The sequence below is a fragment of the Chrysemys picta genome, chromosome 1, assembly GCF_011386835.1.
Source record: "Chrysemys picta bellii isolate R12L10 chromosome 1, ASM1138683v2, whole genome shotgun sequence".
In the NCBI taxonomy this organism is placed as follows: Eukaryota; Metazoa; Chordata; order Testudines; family Emydidae; genus Chrysemys; species Chrysemys picta.
The window spans coordinates 164,672,648-164,689,837 of NC_088791.1; the positions used below are offsets into that span (position 1 = coordinate 164,672,648).

The 17,190-nt window shown below is 40.3% G+C and overlaps 1 protein-coding gene across 3 annotated transcripts in view; it reads left to right on the forward strand.

Annotated features, from left to right (window-relative positions):
• Positions 1-1,481: 1,481 nt before the first annotated feature.
• Positions 1,482-17,190, forward strand: part of EPHA3 (EPH receptor A3) — a 469,948-nt gene continuing 454,239 nt past the window's right edge. For all 3 annotated transcript variants that reach the window (XM_065588996.1, XM_065588965.1, XM_065589035.1), the window contains exon 1: positions 1,482-1,760. The gene's annotated coding sequence lies outside the window, so the exon portion shown is untranslated. The remainder of the gene's footprint in view (positions 1,761-17,190) is intronic.

A 17,190-nucleotide genomic window follows, 5' to 3' on the forward strand; every position in this document is an offset into this window, starting at 1 on the left:
ATTCACCCTTTATACTGCTTTGCTAGACATTTTCTATGGGAAGCCCTTAGAGATTTTTTGTTCTGGAGATAAGGAGCCCAGAACCTAAAAAAGAGGTTCCCAAGTACCGTTCATGCAAATGTATTGTCTTCCTCCTCCTGCAGGTATATGAGAGATACTGGTGTATTGGTTGAGTCCACAAAGAAAGACAGAGAGCACCTCAGCCAAATTTTCATGTGCAGTGAACAAAGGCCCAACCCCCAAAGGACGGCATTAAAATAGGTCATGAAACCAAGTGACATCGGCAAACTAGATTAATTAAAAAAAAAAAAGGCAAAATTAGTACTGGTGAAAGTAGGGTAACCAGATAGCAAATGTGAAAAATCAGGACGGGGGTGGGGGGTAATATGTGCCTATATAAGAAAAAGCCCCCAAAATCAGGACTGTCCTTATAAAATCGGGACATCTAGTCACCCTAGGTGAAAGGGAAAGAACTGAATTAGTCTCTGCAGACTAGAGCTAGGTGACATATTTTGGCAGATTCGGCATCACTGAAATATTTTGTGAGTTTCTCAGTTTTACTGAAGTGTCAGTCTTGGTGGGTGAGAGGGAAACCCAAACCCTACAATTCTGAAAAAGTTGCAGTGAACCATTGCAGTTTTTAAAATTATGAATGACTTTTTGTTGCAAACTTTATTTCAATTTTATTTAATATAAAACATGTAAAAACACTTGAAATTGGAAATAAAATCCTTTTTTAGACTTCTTGGTCCACTGAAAATTTCATTTTCTGGCAGATCTGAAGTGAATTTTTATTTAGTTCATTGGCAATACTTTAAAAACAATTATTCATGCAGCTCTACTGTGAACAAAGGTTGCAGCACCATCTGTAGTAGTGCAAGTGTGCCACTTCCCTCACCAATAGAGTTCAACCTTGACTTGGAGAGTCTGTAACTAGATGTAAGGGGAACTCTCCATGGCTGTTAATTGATGAGTTCTGAGACTGCAAATAACTGTGCCAATGTTGATGTGACAGGGCTACTTCTCGGCCCTTTGGACCACCATAAACAGTCTGGATGCTTTCCAGGTTTATATGGACCAATGTATTATTTATTAGGTTCCCTTCAGTACAGCCTTGTGCAGCAGCATGCAAGTGGACATGAACTTCCCCCTTAGCCCACTTTCCAGGGAGGAAGGGAGGGAGATCTCCTTATCCCAAGATCCTATATCCCCTTGCCCCTTTCAGCCTCCTCCCCTTGCATTTCCTTCCTCGCCTTCAACTGTTCCCAGCTGATGGGTTGATTGCTCTCAGTAGCTTGTCAGCCTCCTGCTCAATTAAGCCAATGAGCACCCATTTCCCAATTAAGTCCACTCCCAGGGCAGGACAGCTAATACCTTAGTGAGCAGAGTGCTGGGTCAGCTGCAGGTGCCTGATTTTGTACCTATGACCCTCACTCCTGACCCTGTTATTCATCAGTTGTTCCCCATCTTTATTTGAATCCTGGGCCCAGTAGCTCTTGCCTTCAAATGTGGGAGGACTTGCGCTCACCCGCCTCCTGGACTTCAATAGATGCAGGTGCCTAGCACTCTGCTACAAATGTCTACACCTTTCCCCTTAGAAAAGGCCAAAGGCTGCAAACCTATTTAACTTACGGGACTGAGCAACCACTGAATCTGTTTCCCTGAGATATCTAGGACTATTCTTAGTTCTAACCACTAAGTAAAATACATGAAGGGAAAACAGTCACCGCTGAACAGGTAACCATTCTGAAATATAAAAGGTAAGCTAATATTCAAGAAATATGGTTAGCAGCTTGCATGGTCTCATTTAGAAATACAAAGTTAATCGAGTAAAAAGACCTGGGAACAGACTGGGTTTTTTAAGACCAGATTAGAAAACAGCCTTAATGCAATCTCCTTAATGCAATCTGAGACACAGGGTCAGTGAGGTAATATCTTGGACTAACTTCTGTTAGTGAGTGAGAGAGAGAGAGAGAGAGAAAAGCTTTCCTGCCACACACAGCTGCTCTTCAGGTCTGGGAAAGGTACTCCCAGCATTATAGCAAAATACAAGGTGGAAGAGATTGTTTAGCATAAGTAGTTAGTGCATATTGTAAGGGATCATTCAAGATAGAGTAGCCTATTAACATCTCTCCAATCATAAAGCGAAAAGAGGGGTTAGTGGGTTAGATTGACTTTTCTCTGCAGAGCATATTTGATAGTATCTGAGTGCCTGACTGTGGATAGCAGATTTCTTGGTGTGGTTACTGGATCTATGAAGGTAGGTGTGGTGGTCTGTGAGTTTTTTGTATAAGGTTGTCTGTAGGATTCTACTGTTGAAGCTGATTGTCTGTGTCCAGGAAGTTGATGATAGTATAGGAGTGTTGGTGTCACTAGGCATAGCTACCAGGTAACTCGGGAGAGAGGAAAGCCAAAAGTGCTGATGAAGCTCTTCTGCTCTGGGCCTACCTGAACCACAAAACTCCATCTTGTGAACTCTCACCTACTTCTATGCTAACTGCTTACATGTTGAAGCAGAAATGTAAGGGTCAGCTTTTCTAGCAGGCAGCTGCTGTAAACAGGCCTTGCAAGGCCAAGAGATAAGCAGGCAAAGGGAAAGTTTCTAACATGCACACTGAGTACCTGCTGTAACTGTTGTCTGGAAGGGAGGGGTAAGAGGGTAACAGAACAAAGGCTTGCACAGAAACAGCTTGGAATATAAAAGGGAAAATTTTATTTGTATGTGCTGCACTTGATTTGAGACATGCTGGTCTCCTAGTGCCATTTTAGAGCTCTGAAATAAACTTGGCTTGCTTTCTCCCCTCGGTGTCTTTATTGGTGCCAAGCACACCGGGCAACGAACCCTGTTTGCCATCTCGGGGCCCAGTTCTGGGCAGGCAACAGGAGAGAGTTTAATGGGCAGGTGGTGGTGGTTGAAGTTGTGATGGAAATCTGTGAGGGGTACATCAATGTATCTGGTTTTGTGGTGCATTTGTCCAGTAATTCTTCTTCAAAGTGACCCTTGAAGAAGTTGGCATGTTGGGGAGGCATCTTAGTAGCCATGGCTGTTCCCATTGTTTGGACAAAGTGTGGAATGTAAAATTGTTTTGATGAAGATGAAATGGATGAGTTTGGCCATGTGTTTGGGGTGGATATCGGAAGGTTGTCCATTGTCTTGTAAATATCTGAGGCAGGCAGCTATGCTGTCATTCTTAGGGATGTTGGTCTTAATGCAGTCTGCTCATGCCCGAAGTCCTAACACTGCCTTCCTGGCACCCTCAAAGCTGCTCTCTTATCCTCCACTGTTTAGTGCACTATGCAAGCTCAGAGGCTGGGTCAATTAATGGGGCACACTATATATCTTCAGAAGAAATCAATTTTAATCCCCCCAAAGCAGCATTGTCAGGTGTTTTAAGGAAAGTGTATGTACATGAATATTTAAATGAAAGACAGTATTTCAAAATAATCACCTCGGTGAAGTAGATAAAGCAGATAAGGGCAATGTCAGGAGTGGAATATTGTGAGGAGACAAAACTTGATGTTGTTTTGACGCAATAAATGACTCAGACATTATAAAGATTTGTGAAACACAAACAAATACAAATACAAATATACTTGAACCCCAGATATGTACATTTGAATCCATGCACACAGTTACCAGCATCTCCAAGGTCCCTCAAGAATGTTCTGGTTGAACTCTCTCTACAACTGAGTTGGTAATTCAGTCCCCTTGGCATTCTATTGAGACTGCTAACAAAGATGCCTATTAGTCACAAATGGGATGGTATTTATTTATTTATTTATTTTTTATGATGTGGACATGGCCTTTAAGGAGATGACTCATTTAGTAAGTTATGGAACAGGCCTCAGACACTAATTACTTTTGAACACTAGTGACTAAACATCATCAACTGTAGGAGCTTCTCAAACTTAGCTTAATAGTCATTACAGTAGAAGGGATGAAGATAACTGTTTGAAAAACAATACCAACTGACTTAGCAAGGTACCTTAATCACATGTGTAACTTTACGCATGAATGGTCCCTTCAAAGTTTATCTGCTTGAAGTTACATATGTGCTTAAATAGCTTGCTGAATCATGGGTCATACAGAAATAATAGTGAGCTGCATTAAAATAGATATGTATTGCACTATAATACTTACCTTTCGCTACGCCATTTTAAGTGTAGTGGAAAGTAGATAGCATGGTAAGTTTTAAACACTAATTTAACTACTTTAGTTTAACTAGTAACTAGAATAATGTCCAGTTTTGAATGATGTATCACTGTATGTTGATATGGTAAACAAATACTGATCAAATCTTTCATGAATGAGGCTTCACATATAGGAATGAAAATGAAGGCTTAAAAGGGAAATGCAGCATTGCATGTTTTGAGGAACATAGTATTTACACTGGGTATTATTTGAAGAACACGAAGCCTGTGAGAAAAATGATCACTCCACATTCTGCTTGCCATCCTTTGAGCATCACTTAATGATAGAAGGACTTGTCACAGCTACTGGGCTAACTGCCCTCCTGACCCCTTCTGGTTTCTTCAAGTGCATTCCCATTGGGTGTTGGATCTCAAACTGTCACTTCTTCAATCCCAAGAGAGCACATGAGTCTCCCATTCTCAGACTGGGCCCTGGGCTGCAGTCCCAATGTGATCAATTGTAATTACCTCAGCAGGCATGATTTATCTTCAGAACCGGCAGTTCTGTTCCCTCTGGGAGCAATGATAGTGGTAACCAGTGACCAGAGAGCCTTCTTAAAGCAAAATTTTATTTAGTTAGGACTAAACAAATCTTGAAACAATAAACCAGCCCATATGCCCTCCTGCCTCTCCCTAAGGCTAACTATTCCCTGGATCTGGGAAGGGCCCAACTTCTTTCAGGCTCCCTTTGCAGATCCTCTGTCTATCAGCCTGTCCCACTGGATAGCCTCTGACAGGTGACTCCCACTACCTCTTCTCTCCTCAGAGGGGCTTTCTAATTGTTCCATGACCTTTTGATTCCTAGGTTCCTTGCATCTTTGTTGGAGACTGGATATAGTGTCCTCGAACTAATGGCTTTTCCCATTGCCCTTCAAGTGTGTGCTAAGATATTCTTACCTGGGAAGCCAATTATGTTGTCTTCCTGCTTGTTCTTCCAACAGCCCCCTTTGAATTTAAGCAATATAGCCTCTATAACAAACATTCCATTAACGCTAATCTAGTTATATAGTTATCTCAATAATTAGGTCACACACAGTATTCATAAAACTATTACACTTCAGCGCCACGTCCATCACAGAATTAATTTCATCTTAATTTTTCCAATCAAGGACTACAATTAAATTACAATTAGAATTTACAAGAACAATTTTAAAATGAAATGGCATTTTATGTCTAGACTGGCCATACATGGTGTTCACACAATGGGTAGATACAGCTATACGGTTCTATGTTGCAAGGCTATCAGAAATAATAATTTGCTTGTCATGATTATGGTACCTCAAGGTATTCAGTTAGTAATGTTGACTAGTATGCAAAACCTGAGAGTGGTAATTCATCATCTAACACCATTGAAAAAAATAGCCTTAGTAGCATGCATAATGACTAGATTGTAGTAATTTCCTCCATTTTCCCTAGTGCATGAAATGTGAGTATAATACTGTTTGTTTAAAGGCTAAGGGATTTGCCAATAAAAAACAAGATTTCTTTATATAGCCACAGGTCAAATATGGTCCAGTAAGTGTGAGTGGGGTTAATTTACTCAATCTTTATACCAATGAATGTATGTACTAAGGATTTCCAGTAGACGGCACAAGACCATTAACAACAGAAATTCCAGTTACCAATTCTTCTCTTGGATGTGCGTGATTCTCCTACACACTTCAGTGCAGAAGATGTAAATAGGGAAATTTTGAGGTTAATGGCCTGCTTCTGCAGCTTGAAAGCCAAGGCCAGCTCAAACACCTGGCCCTAGGCCAGCTCAAACACCGGGCCCTACCCCAGCCCCTAAATGGTGCTTAAGTGTTGTGGAGGGCTTTAACTCTCTGTACCGGGTGAACTTGGGCAAAGTTTTTGTTATGATTCCTTAGGATCCAGTAGATTTCACTATGTTGCAGTTTCTGAATGGTGCTCTTTGGATGGTAAGTTCTTCAGGGTGGAGACTCTCTCACTTTGGGGGAGAGCTGGTGTAAATGGTCGTAGTCCAATGAAAGTCAGCAGGCCTGTGACATTTTACACCGGCTGAGGATCTGCCCCTATATGATTGAACATGGCCTGGCACACCGGGACCCAATTCTCAGTTGGAGTCTCTAGATAATATTGTACAATACAAGGTAAGTATTTTAGATTCATAAATGTCTAGCATTTTTCAACTCCCAATATTAAATGATAATCCACTGTTCAAAATTGGTTTAACAACAATAACAAGAACAAAGTTTTTTCTTCCAAGGTTCCAACCTTATGATAAAGGCAGAATTTTAGCCCACATGAATTTTCACATAGTTGACAAACCACTGAAAGCTGGACTATAGAGTGGAAATGAAAATACTAAAGTACACTGTGGTTAGTACTACGCTTATCCAAAACTAGCTTAGTGCTGCTCCCTGCCCTAAATTAACCACAGCCAAGAATGTCAGCCAAACCAGAAGGAAAGGCTGTGAAGTTTCTAGATATTGTTTACTATGTCCTCTTGTATTCATCAGTTGCTTCTTTTATCTTTTCTTTTTTTCCCTTGTATTTAAAACCATTACAAAGTAATTGCAATATTCAGTTAAATTAGATATTAGTAAAAATAACTTTGAACATCGAAATGGTCTGTAAGTGTTGAATATTTATTATTTTTGACCACATATTTACTTTATAAAATTAGGCTCAGCACCAATTCTTTTCTCAAAAAATTCTCCCATTTTCTCAGACAAGATGTTGATTGTTGTGAATTGCCTGGCATTGTGTATGACAAAGAGGCAGTTCTTTCCGTGGTTATAGAAGGAGCATGGCAATCTGAAATCTTGGGTTCTTTACTTGGTTCTGCTAGACTCATTGTGTTTTCTTGGGTCACTACATGAAAAATGGACATTGAAATATTTATCTACCTCATGTAGACATGAATAGGTTTACTGTGGGGAAATTCCTAGGGTTTGTACAGGGCCAAGTACAGTGGGGCTAGGTCATCTAGGCTCTACCACACACTACAAATAGATTATAGTGAAAAAGTCATGATAGAAGTACATAATATTTATTTTATTTATGTCCACTAATTCAAATTTAATGAATGTTATATTCTGTTACAGCAGATCGCTTGATAGCAATGAGACATAGTTCCTTATCAGCTGTTGTGTTTTGATATCTATTAAAAAATGAACCTATATGACAGCCATAACAGTCAGAAGTCAGACTTGTAGTACATTGCTCTCTGGGCTGTTTATATAGTGCCTAGACAAACAGAGAGCCCAGAGCAGACGTAAAACAGGCATAGAGCTCTGCCTCTTTCCGGTCTCTAGGTCCCAGTTTTACACTGCTGTGACCTTTACCCTGTTCTTTTAAAGGGATAACTTTTATAGGGGTTGGGTGATCTGGCCTCAGTCATCTCAAACATCTATTGAACTCCACTTGTACCATATGTGCATAGAATGGTTTATGTTGATTTAGTGCTGTGGGTTTTTTGTGCTCCACAAAACAAACAAATAAACAAACAAAAAACCACCTCATGGAGATAACCTGTATCACTCAAAGACATTTTTGTACTTGGCTGGCCATTACCAGATTTGTTAAAGATACTTGGCTCCACAAAACAATCTACCTGCTCCAAAGCATTACAAATCCAACTACCTGCTCTGAAGCATTTTGATATTAGCAAATGCTCAGAGACTTCTTCTGCAGCTATTTATAACAATTTATGCTGAGTCTGAACACTGGGTTCAATGGGATACAAGTCTCAGTCCTTCATCCATTAAAATTAGGCCCCTTAGGAACAGTATGAAGAAAATAGGTCCATTTAAATTTTAAAAATGGACAAAGCAGATAATTGCACAATTTTTATACCCACTTAATACTTACATTTTCATACATGTAAGACAGGCCTTAAAATCCCATGTTTTAAAACATATACTTTAGTCTAATAAAACTTATGTCACTATCCACTTCTGTCCCCAGGAGATTAGAGGTAAACAGATTCCTGTTTTGCCCCTTCATAAAATGTGCTTTTCTCACATTTTCAATGGGCACTTGCCAGAGCAGGGGTCTGAGAGATAAAGATAACTGTATTTTGAGCAGTAAGAAATTCTCACCATTACAAATCCTGCAATAAAAAGTCTTATTACGTTAAATATTCAGCATGACACAGGACAAAAGAATTCCTAATACCCGTAAATCCCCATTTTCCACCAAAAGTTGATCAGAACAACAGTTTTATTTAAGTCATGCTTTACATTGTTGGGCTATATTGTCCCTTGGTGCTTTTATGATCTCTCATCCATCATGATGCAAGTCTGAAGGAAGCATAAGTTGCAAATTCTGTGCTGCTAGTGCAAGTGCTCAAAATCATAACTTCACAATCCAGTGTTCTACAGCATGTTACAGTAGCTTGCCTCCCTGCACACCTACCCATATCATAATGTTTACTTTGCTCTGCAACTCAGATTAGAACAGCAGTTAATATCTATGCCTGCCAATATCTGAGCCTGCAAATGGCACACTTGCATCTGCAGAGAAGGTTCCTTGATGTGGACACATAGACATCAAAGTGAGATTATCTCCCCGAAATGGAGCAGGGGTGGGAGAGGTACAGTTCAGAGCAGAAGCAGGACCCTTGCTCCACTCTGTTGCCAAAAAGAGCACTTGTTAGTCACATTAGTGCTCATCCCAGGCCATCTGCTTGTGCAGTTACGTATTGCCACATCCTGCAAGCACCACAGGGAAAGAAGAAACTGCTGCCAACCAGTGAATTTACCACTATTGCAGCCACCACTTCCATTCCCAAGAGTGGAGAGAGAGAGAGTTGCCAGTTTGAAAGACCAGAGCCGTGGCTTGCCCAGAGATCAAGTCCTGATGGTCTGTCAAAAGAGTTTTGATTCTTCTTTTACTTTTTTCTCTTTCATTACTATTCATTAGTAATGGTGATGAGACTATGGTTGAACACTAGAGAAATGCCTCAGTTTCCGAGTTAGGAGCAAGATGCACCAGGCTTCTCCTCAAATTCCCTCAAGGCCTGGGCTGATCTCTAAATGACACGGAGAGTGGGCAGTCCCTAGTGTCCAAGCCAACATGACCCTGGAATGTTTGCTATTTAGGTTTAGCCATTGTAACCCACTCGGCTTTTTATCACTCTTCCTCCAAACTGTGAACTACTTTGCAAGGAGGAGCTCCCAGGACAAACTATGAGTGCTGCACACTGATTGCTTTATTTCATCGAGTCATCAACACACTTGCAATAATGAAATCCAAGACCAAGCAATTGACTTGACTTCCACTGAAATTTTGGAGGAAGTTAGTTTATTAAGCCCATAATGCATGGCTTAAACCATGGGATAATTGACCCTTCAAGATTTGTTCCTTTGTTTTTAGAATAGTTCCACAACATTATCTGCCTCTCAGCATCATTCAAAGACAATCACAACACTTATGTTTGTAGAGCTGGTAGGGTTGTGCATTGTTTTCTTTATAGTTGTGTCTTCTGTGTGTAGATTTCATAGGCTAATTTTACTTAATGAAAAAGAGATCAGAGACTGACGTCAGAGAAAGGGTTAAACACAGAGTGACATAACTTTCTCCCTTACAGTACATATGGTCTCTAAATATCAAAGCATGAAAACATCATGGACTTTGACTTGCGGTTTCATCCTTTTCCATTTTAACTAATTCCTGTATGACGTTTTATAAGATAAAGCATCTGGTTTTCCTGCTCTAATTTAAGCTTGTGTTGAAGCTTATGGTAGACCCAAAGAAGTAAATGAGTACATAGAGGCCAAGATTTGGAGTATAAATTAATGCTAAAGTATTTTGTCTCCCTTTTTTTTTTTTTTTTAAACTGAAGCTTAAGATCTGCTAGCTAAGAGGGTGGCATGGAGGAGTGGTGTTCCACAGCGCTCAGGGAAGTAAGGATTTTAATTCTCTTAAGTCAATTTTCAGATGAATATTTATCTTGCAGCCAGATGCTGAGTTGTATCTGAGGAGTGTTCAGTGCAGACAGGGTGCCATTTACAGCCTGCCTAGTGCTTAAATGCTTTGCTGAAATGGGGCCTCCATCTCTCTGTACCTCAGTTCCCCATCTGTAAAATGAGAATAATGGTATATTCTCCCATCCTTTGCTTTGTTTATTTAGCTTGACAATCATTGGCTAGGGGACTGTTTCTTATGATGTGTTTGTAGAAATGCCTAGCTGAATAGGGTCTGATCTTGATTAGGGCCTCTAGGTGCTACTATAATACAGATAATATTTTTGAAATTCTGAAATATGAAGATTTTTTGTTTTGTTTTTGTTGTGTATCCCCAGTTTTATTTTTTATTAGCAGGGCTGTTAGAAAGTTATTTAGGGCTTGATTCTCCTCTCACCCAGGCATAAATCAATAGTAACACTACTGAAGCCAGTGGAATTGCATCGGTGTGGAACTGGTGTAAATGATGGGAGACTCAGGCCCATAGAGCCTTAATATAGCGCACAGATGTTTAATAACCACCCAAAATGACATCATTGGAATATCTCACGTTATGAATTGAAAAAGCTGCACAAGGATAATGCCATAATCTGAGCTAGCTATCTTGTTTATCTATAGCAACGGTTCTCAAACTTTTGTACTAGTGACCCCTTTCACATAGCAAGCCTCTGAGTGCAACCCCCCCCTTATAAATTAAAAAAAGTTTTTATATATTTAACACCATTATAAATGCTGGAGGCAAAGCGAGGTTTGGGGTGGAGGCTGACAGCTCGCGACCCTCTCAGGGATCCTGACCCCCAGTTTGAGAACCACTGATCTATAGTTTGTCTTTTTCCCAGAGGAGTTATTATGTACAGTAGGTGAAGAACAGTTAATTAATATGATTATAAAAGGTATACTTGATGACAATAACCCCATAATCGGAGGGATGGTAACCATGATTGAGAAAGGTACTTAAATGCGTGTGTAACTTTAAGCACTATTACTCATGCCTGCGCTTAAGTACCTTGCTGAATCAGGGGCAGCACAATTAGATAACTATACCGAGAAAGGAAACCATTAAATTTTGAAAAATATACTGTTTGCTGCAAGCAAAATCTTGAAATAAGGATGTTGATTTAAGTAATTAGTGAACCTCAAATGAGTCATAGTTGCAGTGATTGTTATGGGAGCATTTTTCAGTAATTACTAGAAATTTTCCATTTGAGGATCTTAAAGGATAATAGTACTAATTTTAGAAATCGTGCAATTGTCCTCCCATTACTTGAATTTAAAAGAATTCAAAGCAAAGCCCCAAAAGAGCCAAGGGTTTTAAATTAAAACGGTGTTCGATTCGTAACAGCTTAAAAACTTGAGGCCTGATTCTTGTCCTTCAGCTGGTATAAATTCAGAGTAACTCTACCAAAGTGAATAGATATTAATGCATATGATAAACAATATAGCCAAATTACAGAATTTAAAGCAGAGTATGTGTCACTTACATGATTCCCCGGTGTGAGACATATACCTTTTCCTCTTCATTTTTGTTGTTGTTGCCCAGCTGTAGTTTAAATGATATACGCCTCATGCGTTGTATATGCTTTCCAACAAGCTAAAATTAAACTGTTACTGAACTACAGTATAAGGGCAAAAAGATGTAGTGCGCCCCTGATAAACACATGCCCTTGTTCATTTATAATAATTCCAGAGGCTGATGGATTGTATTGCCTAGGGATTTTGGTATGTAAATCTGCCTGACTAAACCTTTGCTGAATTTTATAAGAGCAGAACATTGCCTTTGTGTTACTAAACACACTAGTTAGTGGTTCTTGTGACCCTGCTCTCTGGGGATTGGGTCGTTTAAAAATGTAATGGAAAAAAAAGCCCATCAATGCACTGTGGAGTATAAATGAAACCCAGGAGATTCCTAAACCAATCTGGAAGCTTACAATAAAAATTTGCAAATGGGAAAGAAATTGGGACAAAGGATGAATAGATGATGTCTGGATATTGATATAAAAGGAATGAGGTTTCTCAGTGAAGTTTTCATTCATTAGGAGAAGAGCTGGAGGTGACAGTTCATGAACTACATGCAGTCTGACTAAGGGGTTGCTTAAGTCTTAATATAGTAAGTCAGGACAGGTCAGGGGATTGCACTAGCTCATTGCTTAAAGGACTACAATGCAGCAAATGAGTTAAGTCATTCATAGGCATGTTGCGGGGCTTTTAAGCAAGGTGTAGAATTAATGGCTAGTTTCTTTTGATTGCTTTTCCCTCTCATACTTTGACTTCTCTCTCCTTTCTAACAAGCCTAAACTAAAACACTCAAGTCTTTGGAAACAATTTTTACTGAAAACCAAAAAAAAAAAAAAAAAGTTGGTTTCAGTTTTTCATTGGAAAATTCTCAGAAAACGTTAAATAAAAATAAAAAGAACTGTACATTTCCTACAAAAGGTCACCTTCTGTGACCATCTCTAGTTTTTGTCCTCTGTCTTTTCTTAGGCAAACTACCATTGTCTCTGAGTAGGGAATGAGGAAGAAGTCAGGTTTTCACCCATTTGATGTAAAAAAGCCAGAGAAGAGTAGTCTGGAAGGCATTTTTTCCATTTTACTATACAAACTGAATGTTTTGATTTAAAAAAATAATACATACAGCAAGGATCTGATTAGTACTGAGATATGGCCTAACAGTTACTTCACAGTTGCCTCTTAAAAATCCAGTCTAGGTTAAGTAGTGACATTAGTTGGTGGTCTGAATTCAGTCCTGGGGAACAACTTCACCAGGCCATGAAAGGATCTTCCCTGTTGGCATTGTTCATTCGCAATTTCAGCAGAAGCCGGTGCCTGGATGAGCCTGGAAACTGAAGTAATTAATTATCATTGAGGAGGCCTCTCCTGAACCAGGTTGAACACCCAGGTGAGGCATTGTAACAGCTTTGCCACGGTCCATACTGCACCTTCAGTTTCCAGCATATGCTGTGCTGTGGGTGTAGCTATATTGCAGTCAGAGCTAAAGTCAAGCCAGCTCCATTTACAGGCACTGCAATTCTCTTTAAGAAAAAATACTTAGGAGTTAAGCCTGGGATTTTCAAAGGAGCATTAGAGAGATGCCCAATTTCCAGTGATGTTCAATTGGGCAGAGGCTTCATGGAAATCTTCAGCTAAATGCATGGAGAAGGCTCTGTCTTTTTCTTTCTTTCTTATCCTTATTTAGAGCAATGTTGCTGAAGAGACATTGGTATTTACCATAACAAGTTCAGTCATCAGAGTAAATATCTGCAGCATGCTTCATTCTACTTTGACTACGTGATTTATGATGTTATTGCAACACCAACTTTAAAGCTTTAAACACTAAAACAATATTTAAAACTAAAACAGACACTAATCATCCTTTGAAAAGGTTGAGTGCTGTGATTTATATGACTCATTGAAAACAACCATTTATTCTTAAACATTTTTATTCAGAACCCATATCTCATTAATTGCAAACATTAAGCTGAAAACATTAGTAAATGATTGACGCTACAGAAGAATCAAATATACCACATACAGGAACATATTAAGCTATTCTGAATAAATATATAGTACCAATCAATGAAAAATTTCTTGTTAACTTGCAATTTATCACTTTAATTTTCCTCATAATGTCTTGTTGTAGTGAATGCAGTATGCATTTCTCCCATTCCCCTTTACTGAAACACTGAGAAATATGAAAAAAATAACCCTAGTAAGAGAATTTAGCACAGAATGACTGTGACTTGTCCGTTAGGGCAGAGCTAAGAACCTAAATCTCTCTAGTCCCAATTCATTTTCTACCACAAGACCATACTTTCTCTCCAGGGTCTATTAAAATTAAATTAAGACAGTTTGGCTATAAATTAGGAAACCATTATACTGTTTGGAGATATGTGAGTACAGTGGATGGTTTCTGACCTCTACACCTGAGTCATGTGATTGTTAAATAGGTATGATCACTACTATAGAGTATTCCTGGGGAAAGATTACACACCTTTCTGCTCATATCAAGATTTTCCTTTGCCTCAGAAGCTACTCTGTTTGTCAGATCCCCAGCTGTTGTACATTGGTATAGCTCCATCAACTTCAGGATCTGGCCCTCTGTTTTTGGATTTCTCTTCCTTGAGGGGACTGAAGTCCCACAGAGGAATGAGATAAGATCACCAAACCTATTTTTTATTTGCAGCCTAATCCCTTATTTTGAACCTGTGACAAAGTGGGACTGTTCCTAATGTTTCCTCTGAATACTGTGTGGGTGCCTCAGTTTCCCCTATGCATTTCTTAAGTCTCCAGTGTGCATAAATGGCCGACACTCTGTATCCTGGCAACAAATGGCTGGGGCCCTTTCCCCCTGCAAGGGAATAGCTAAAGGAGAACAAAGAGATCAGGTGACCTCCTGGCCTGGGAAAGAGACAAAGGCCAGAAAGGAGGGGCTGGAGGGTATTTCAGTTTGGAGCTGGCTGGGGACAGGAAGTGAGGGCAGATGGGGTTGTCTGGCATGCTGGGCCCCAGAATGGACCCGGCTGAGGGGTTCCGTTCTCTGGACCTACAAGCTCTGTTTTAGACCATGTTCCTGTCATCTAATAAACCTCTGTTTTACTGGCTGGCTAAGAGTCACGTCTGACTGTGAAGTGGGGGTGCATGCAGGACCCTCTGGCTTCCCCAGGACCCCACCTGGCTGGACTTGGTGTGGGAAGCGCATGGATGGGCATGTGCTGAATGTTCCAAGGTCAGACCCAGGAAGGTGAAGCCGTGTGAGCTTCTTGCCCTGAAGACAGTCTGCTCCAAGGGAGAGGAGGCTCCCCAAAGTCCTGACTGGCTTTGTGGGGAGCAGTTCCAGAGCATCGCCCAGGGACTCCGTGACAGAACCTAAGTACAAAGATGTGCACAGGGTTTAGCCTCTAAACAACATTTGCATGCTTGCTGTCTTCAGCTGTGGATATGCGCCATTGTAATGTTTGTTCATCTCCACTGTATTCCATGTACATGCTGCTTTAGTTGAAGCAGTTATAGCCACATCAAATTGCTACTTTCTTACTCAATGGATCTGCTTCCTCTGGGTATTTGCTTCCTTTGCTGACTAGAAGAAATCTTTATTCTTTCCATTTTAGGTCTGCAGAGACTGTACAACATGCTTGTAGAGTGTGTGTGACACATCCCCCTCTATTGGCTAGTCAACAGAGGATAACAACCTACTACTGTGGGCATCTAATTGAAGTCTGATTAGGTGCTGAAAGCAGGTCTTTTGTATGGGATTCCATTTTGCACAGTAATTTCTTTACTGTGAAGTAGATCACACAAGGGACTCAGCATTTATATGAATTGCTGAGTGCCCTCAGCTCCCATTGGAGGTGGTGGTGGTTGAGTGTGCTCAGTACCTAGCCAGAATGAGCTTTCTGGACTTGATTCAACATTTCTATCACAGTTTTATTCTGGTGTGACTCCCTTAAGGTAGGGGATTCAGCGCTAGTGTAACGGATGTTTAGACAGGCCCAATACACTTTGTATTCCCTAATGCTCTTGGGAACTTTTTCACCTCTGGTTATCCATCCTAAACCATGGTTTTAAGTATCTGTAGTATTTCATCTTGCTAGTTGTTTCTTGGTATGTGGGGCAGATGCTGATGGAGCAAGCTTTATTGAGCACAGTGTGATAACATAACAAATATTGTAATCTAGAACGTCCACTAGGTGGCTATACACGTTAAGGTTTACTGGTCCTTTATGTTCTAATTCTATTCTTATACTATGTAAATCAGGAGCAGCTTGACTGAAATTAACCAGTTTTCGCTGATGTGATGCAAGAAGCAGGGTTGTAGACACTTTTGCAGAGTGGTATATAGGAAGCTATATACGTCTGAGGCAGTGCAGCAGTCTAGTGGACAGGGGACTGGACTAGAGACTTAAAGACCTGGGCACTATTCCTGTGTGACCTTGCAAGTTGCTTCACCTCTGTTGTGCAGGTTGTTTCTCCCCCCACCCCTGCACCCATTGATTGTCTTCAGTATTTAGAATGTTCTTTAGGGAAGGAAGTGTCTGTTGGTACAACACGTAGCATAATGGGGCCTTGATCTCAGCTGGAGCAGCGTCTAGGTGCTACAATGTCAGGCCCCATGGGTCTTGAAGAACCCAGGTCCTTGGGAGTCCTCACATGCCAATCCTCCACCCGACAGCTCATAGACAGCAACTGCTACTGCTGATGCCCAACTGAGGCACTAGCCCCACCCCTACACTCTGATTGGGAGAGAGCCAAGGCTCCTGATTGTCTGCAGCCCCTATTTAAGCCAGAAAAGACAAAGAAAGTTGTTGATACTAGTGGGCTTCATCCCACTGTAGATTGCTGGTCTGGTGTTTATCTGGTGTTTACCCGCCTTCTGACCCTGACCTCCTGGTATCCTGACTCAGCTTGACTCTTGTTTACTGCCCTCTGGTTCTGTCACCCAAACCTGGTCTCTTGACTTCATCTGTCTCTTGGTAATTGACTCTGGTTTGTAAGTTGATTCTGATCTCCTGGTGTTCTAACCCAGCATGATTGCTAGTGTAACTGGCTCCTGGCCCCTAGACCTTCAGCCTGCACCTGATACTAACCCTAGGCCAAGCCGCTCATGCCCTGGCTCTGACATACAGGAATATAAATAATTTGAGCTTGTTGAAAATTTTAAATTGTTTTTCACAGATTTTTTTTTAAACTTCAGTTTTGTGCAAAACATATTACTCCCCCTTTCCAGTGACAAAAGTTAAAAAACAAAATAAAAAAAGCCCCTGAAACTTTGAACAAAAGGGAATTTTTCTGCCAAAATGTGTTTAAAATAAGTAATTTCCTGTCAAAATAGTTTAATGGCAAATTGGACCAGTTCTAATAAGAATATTCATATAAGAACTTTACTTAAAAATATTTTCTCACTATTCACAGAACCCATAACTAATATTCTGAATGCATCCCATATCTATTTTGCCCTTACAGAACTGTACTAATACCAAGAGAAGCACGAGCAGAAGATTTAACATAATGATGGCAGGTAAAAATCACCTTTTAAATTGCCTGTATGACCACATATTATGGCAAATACCATACT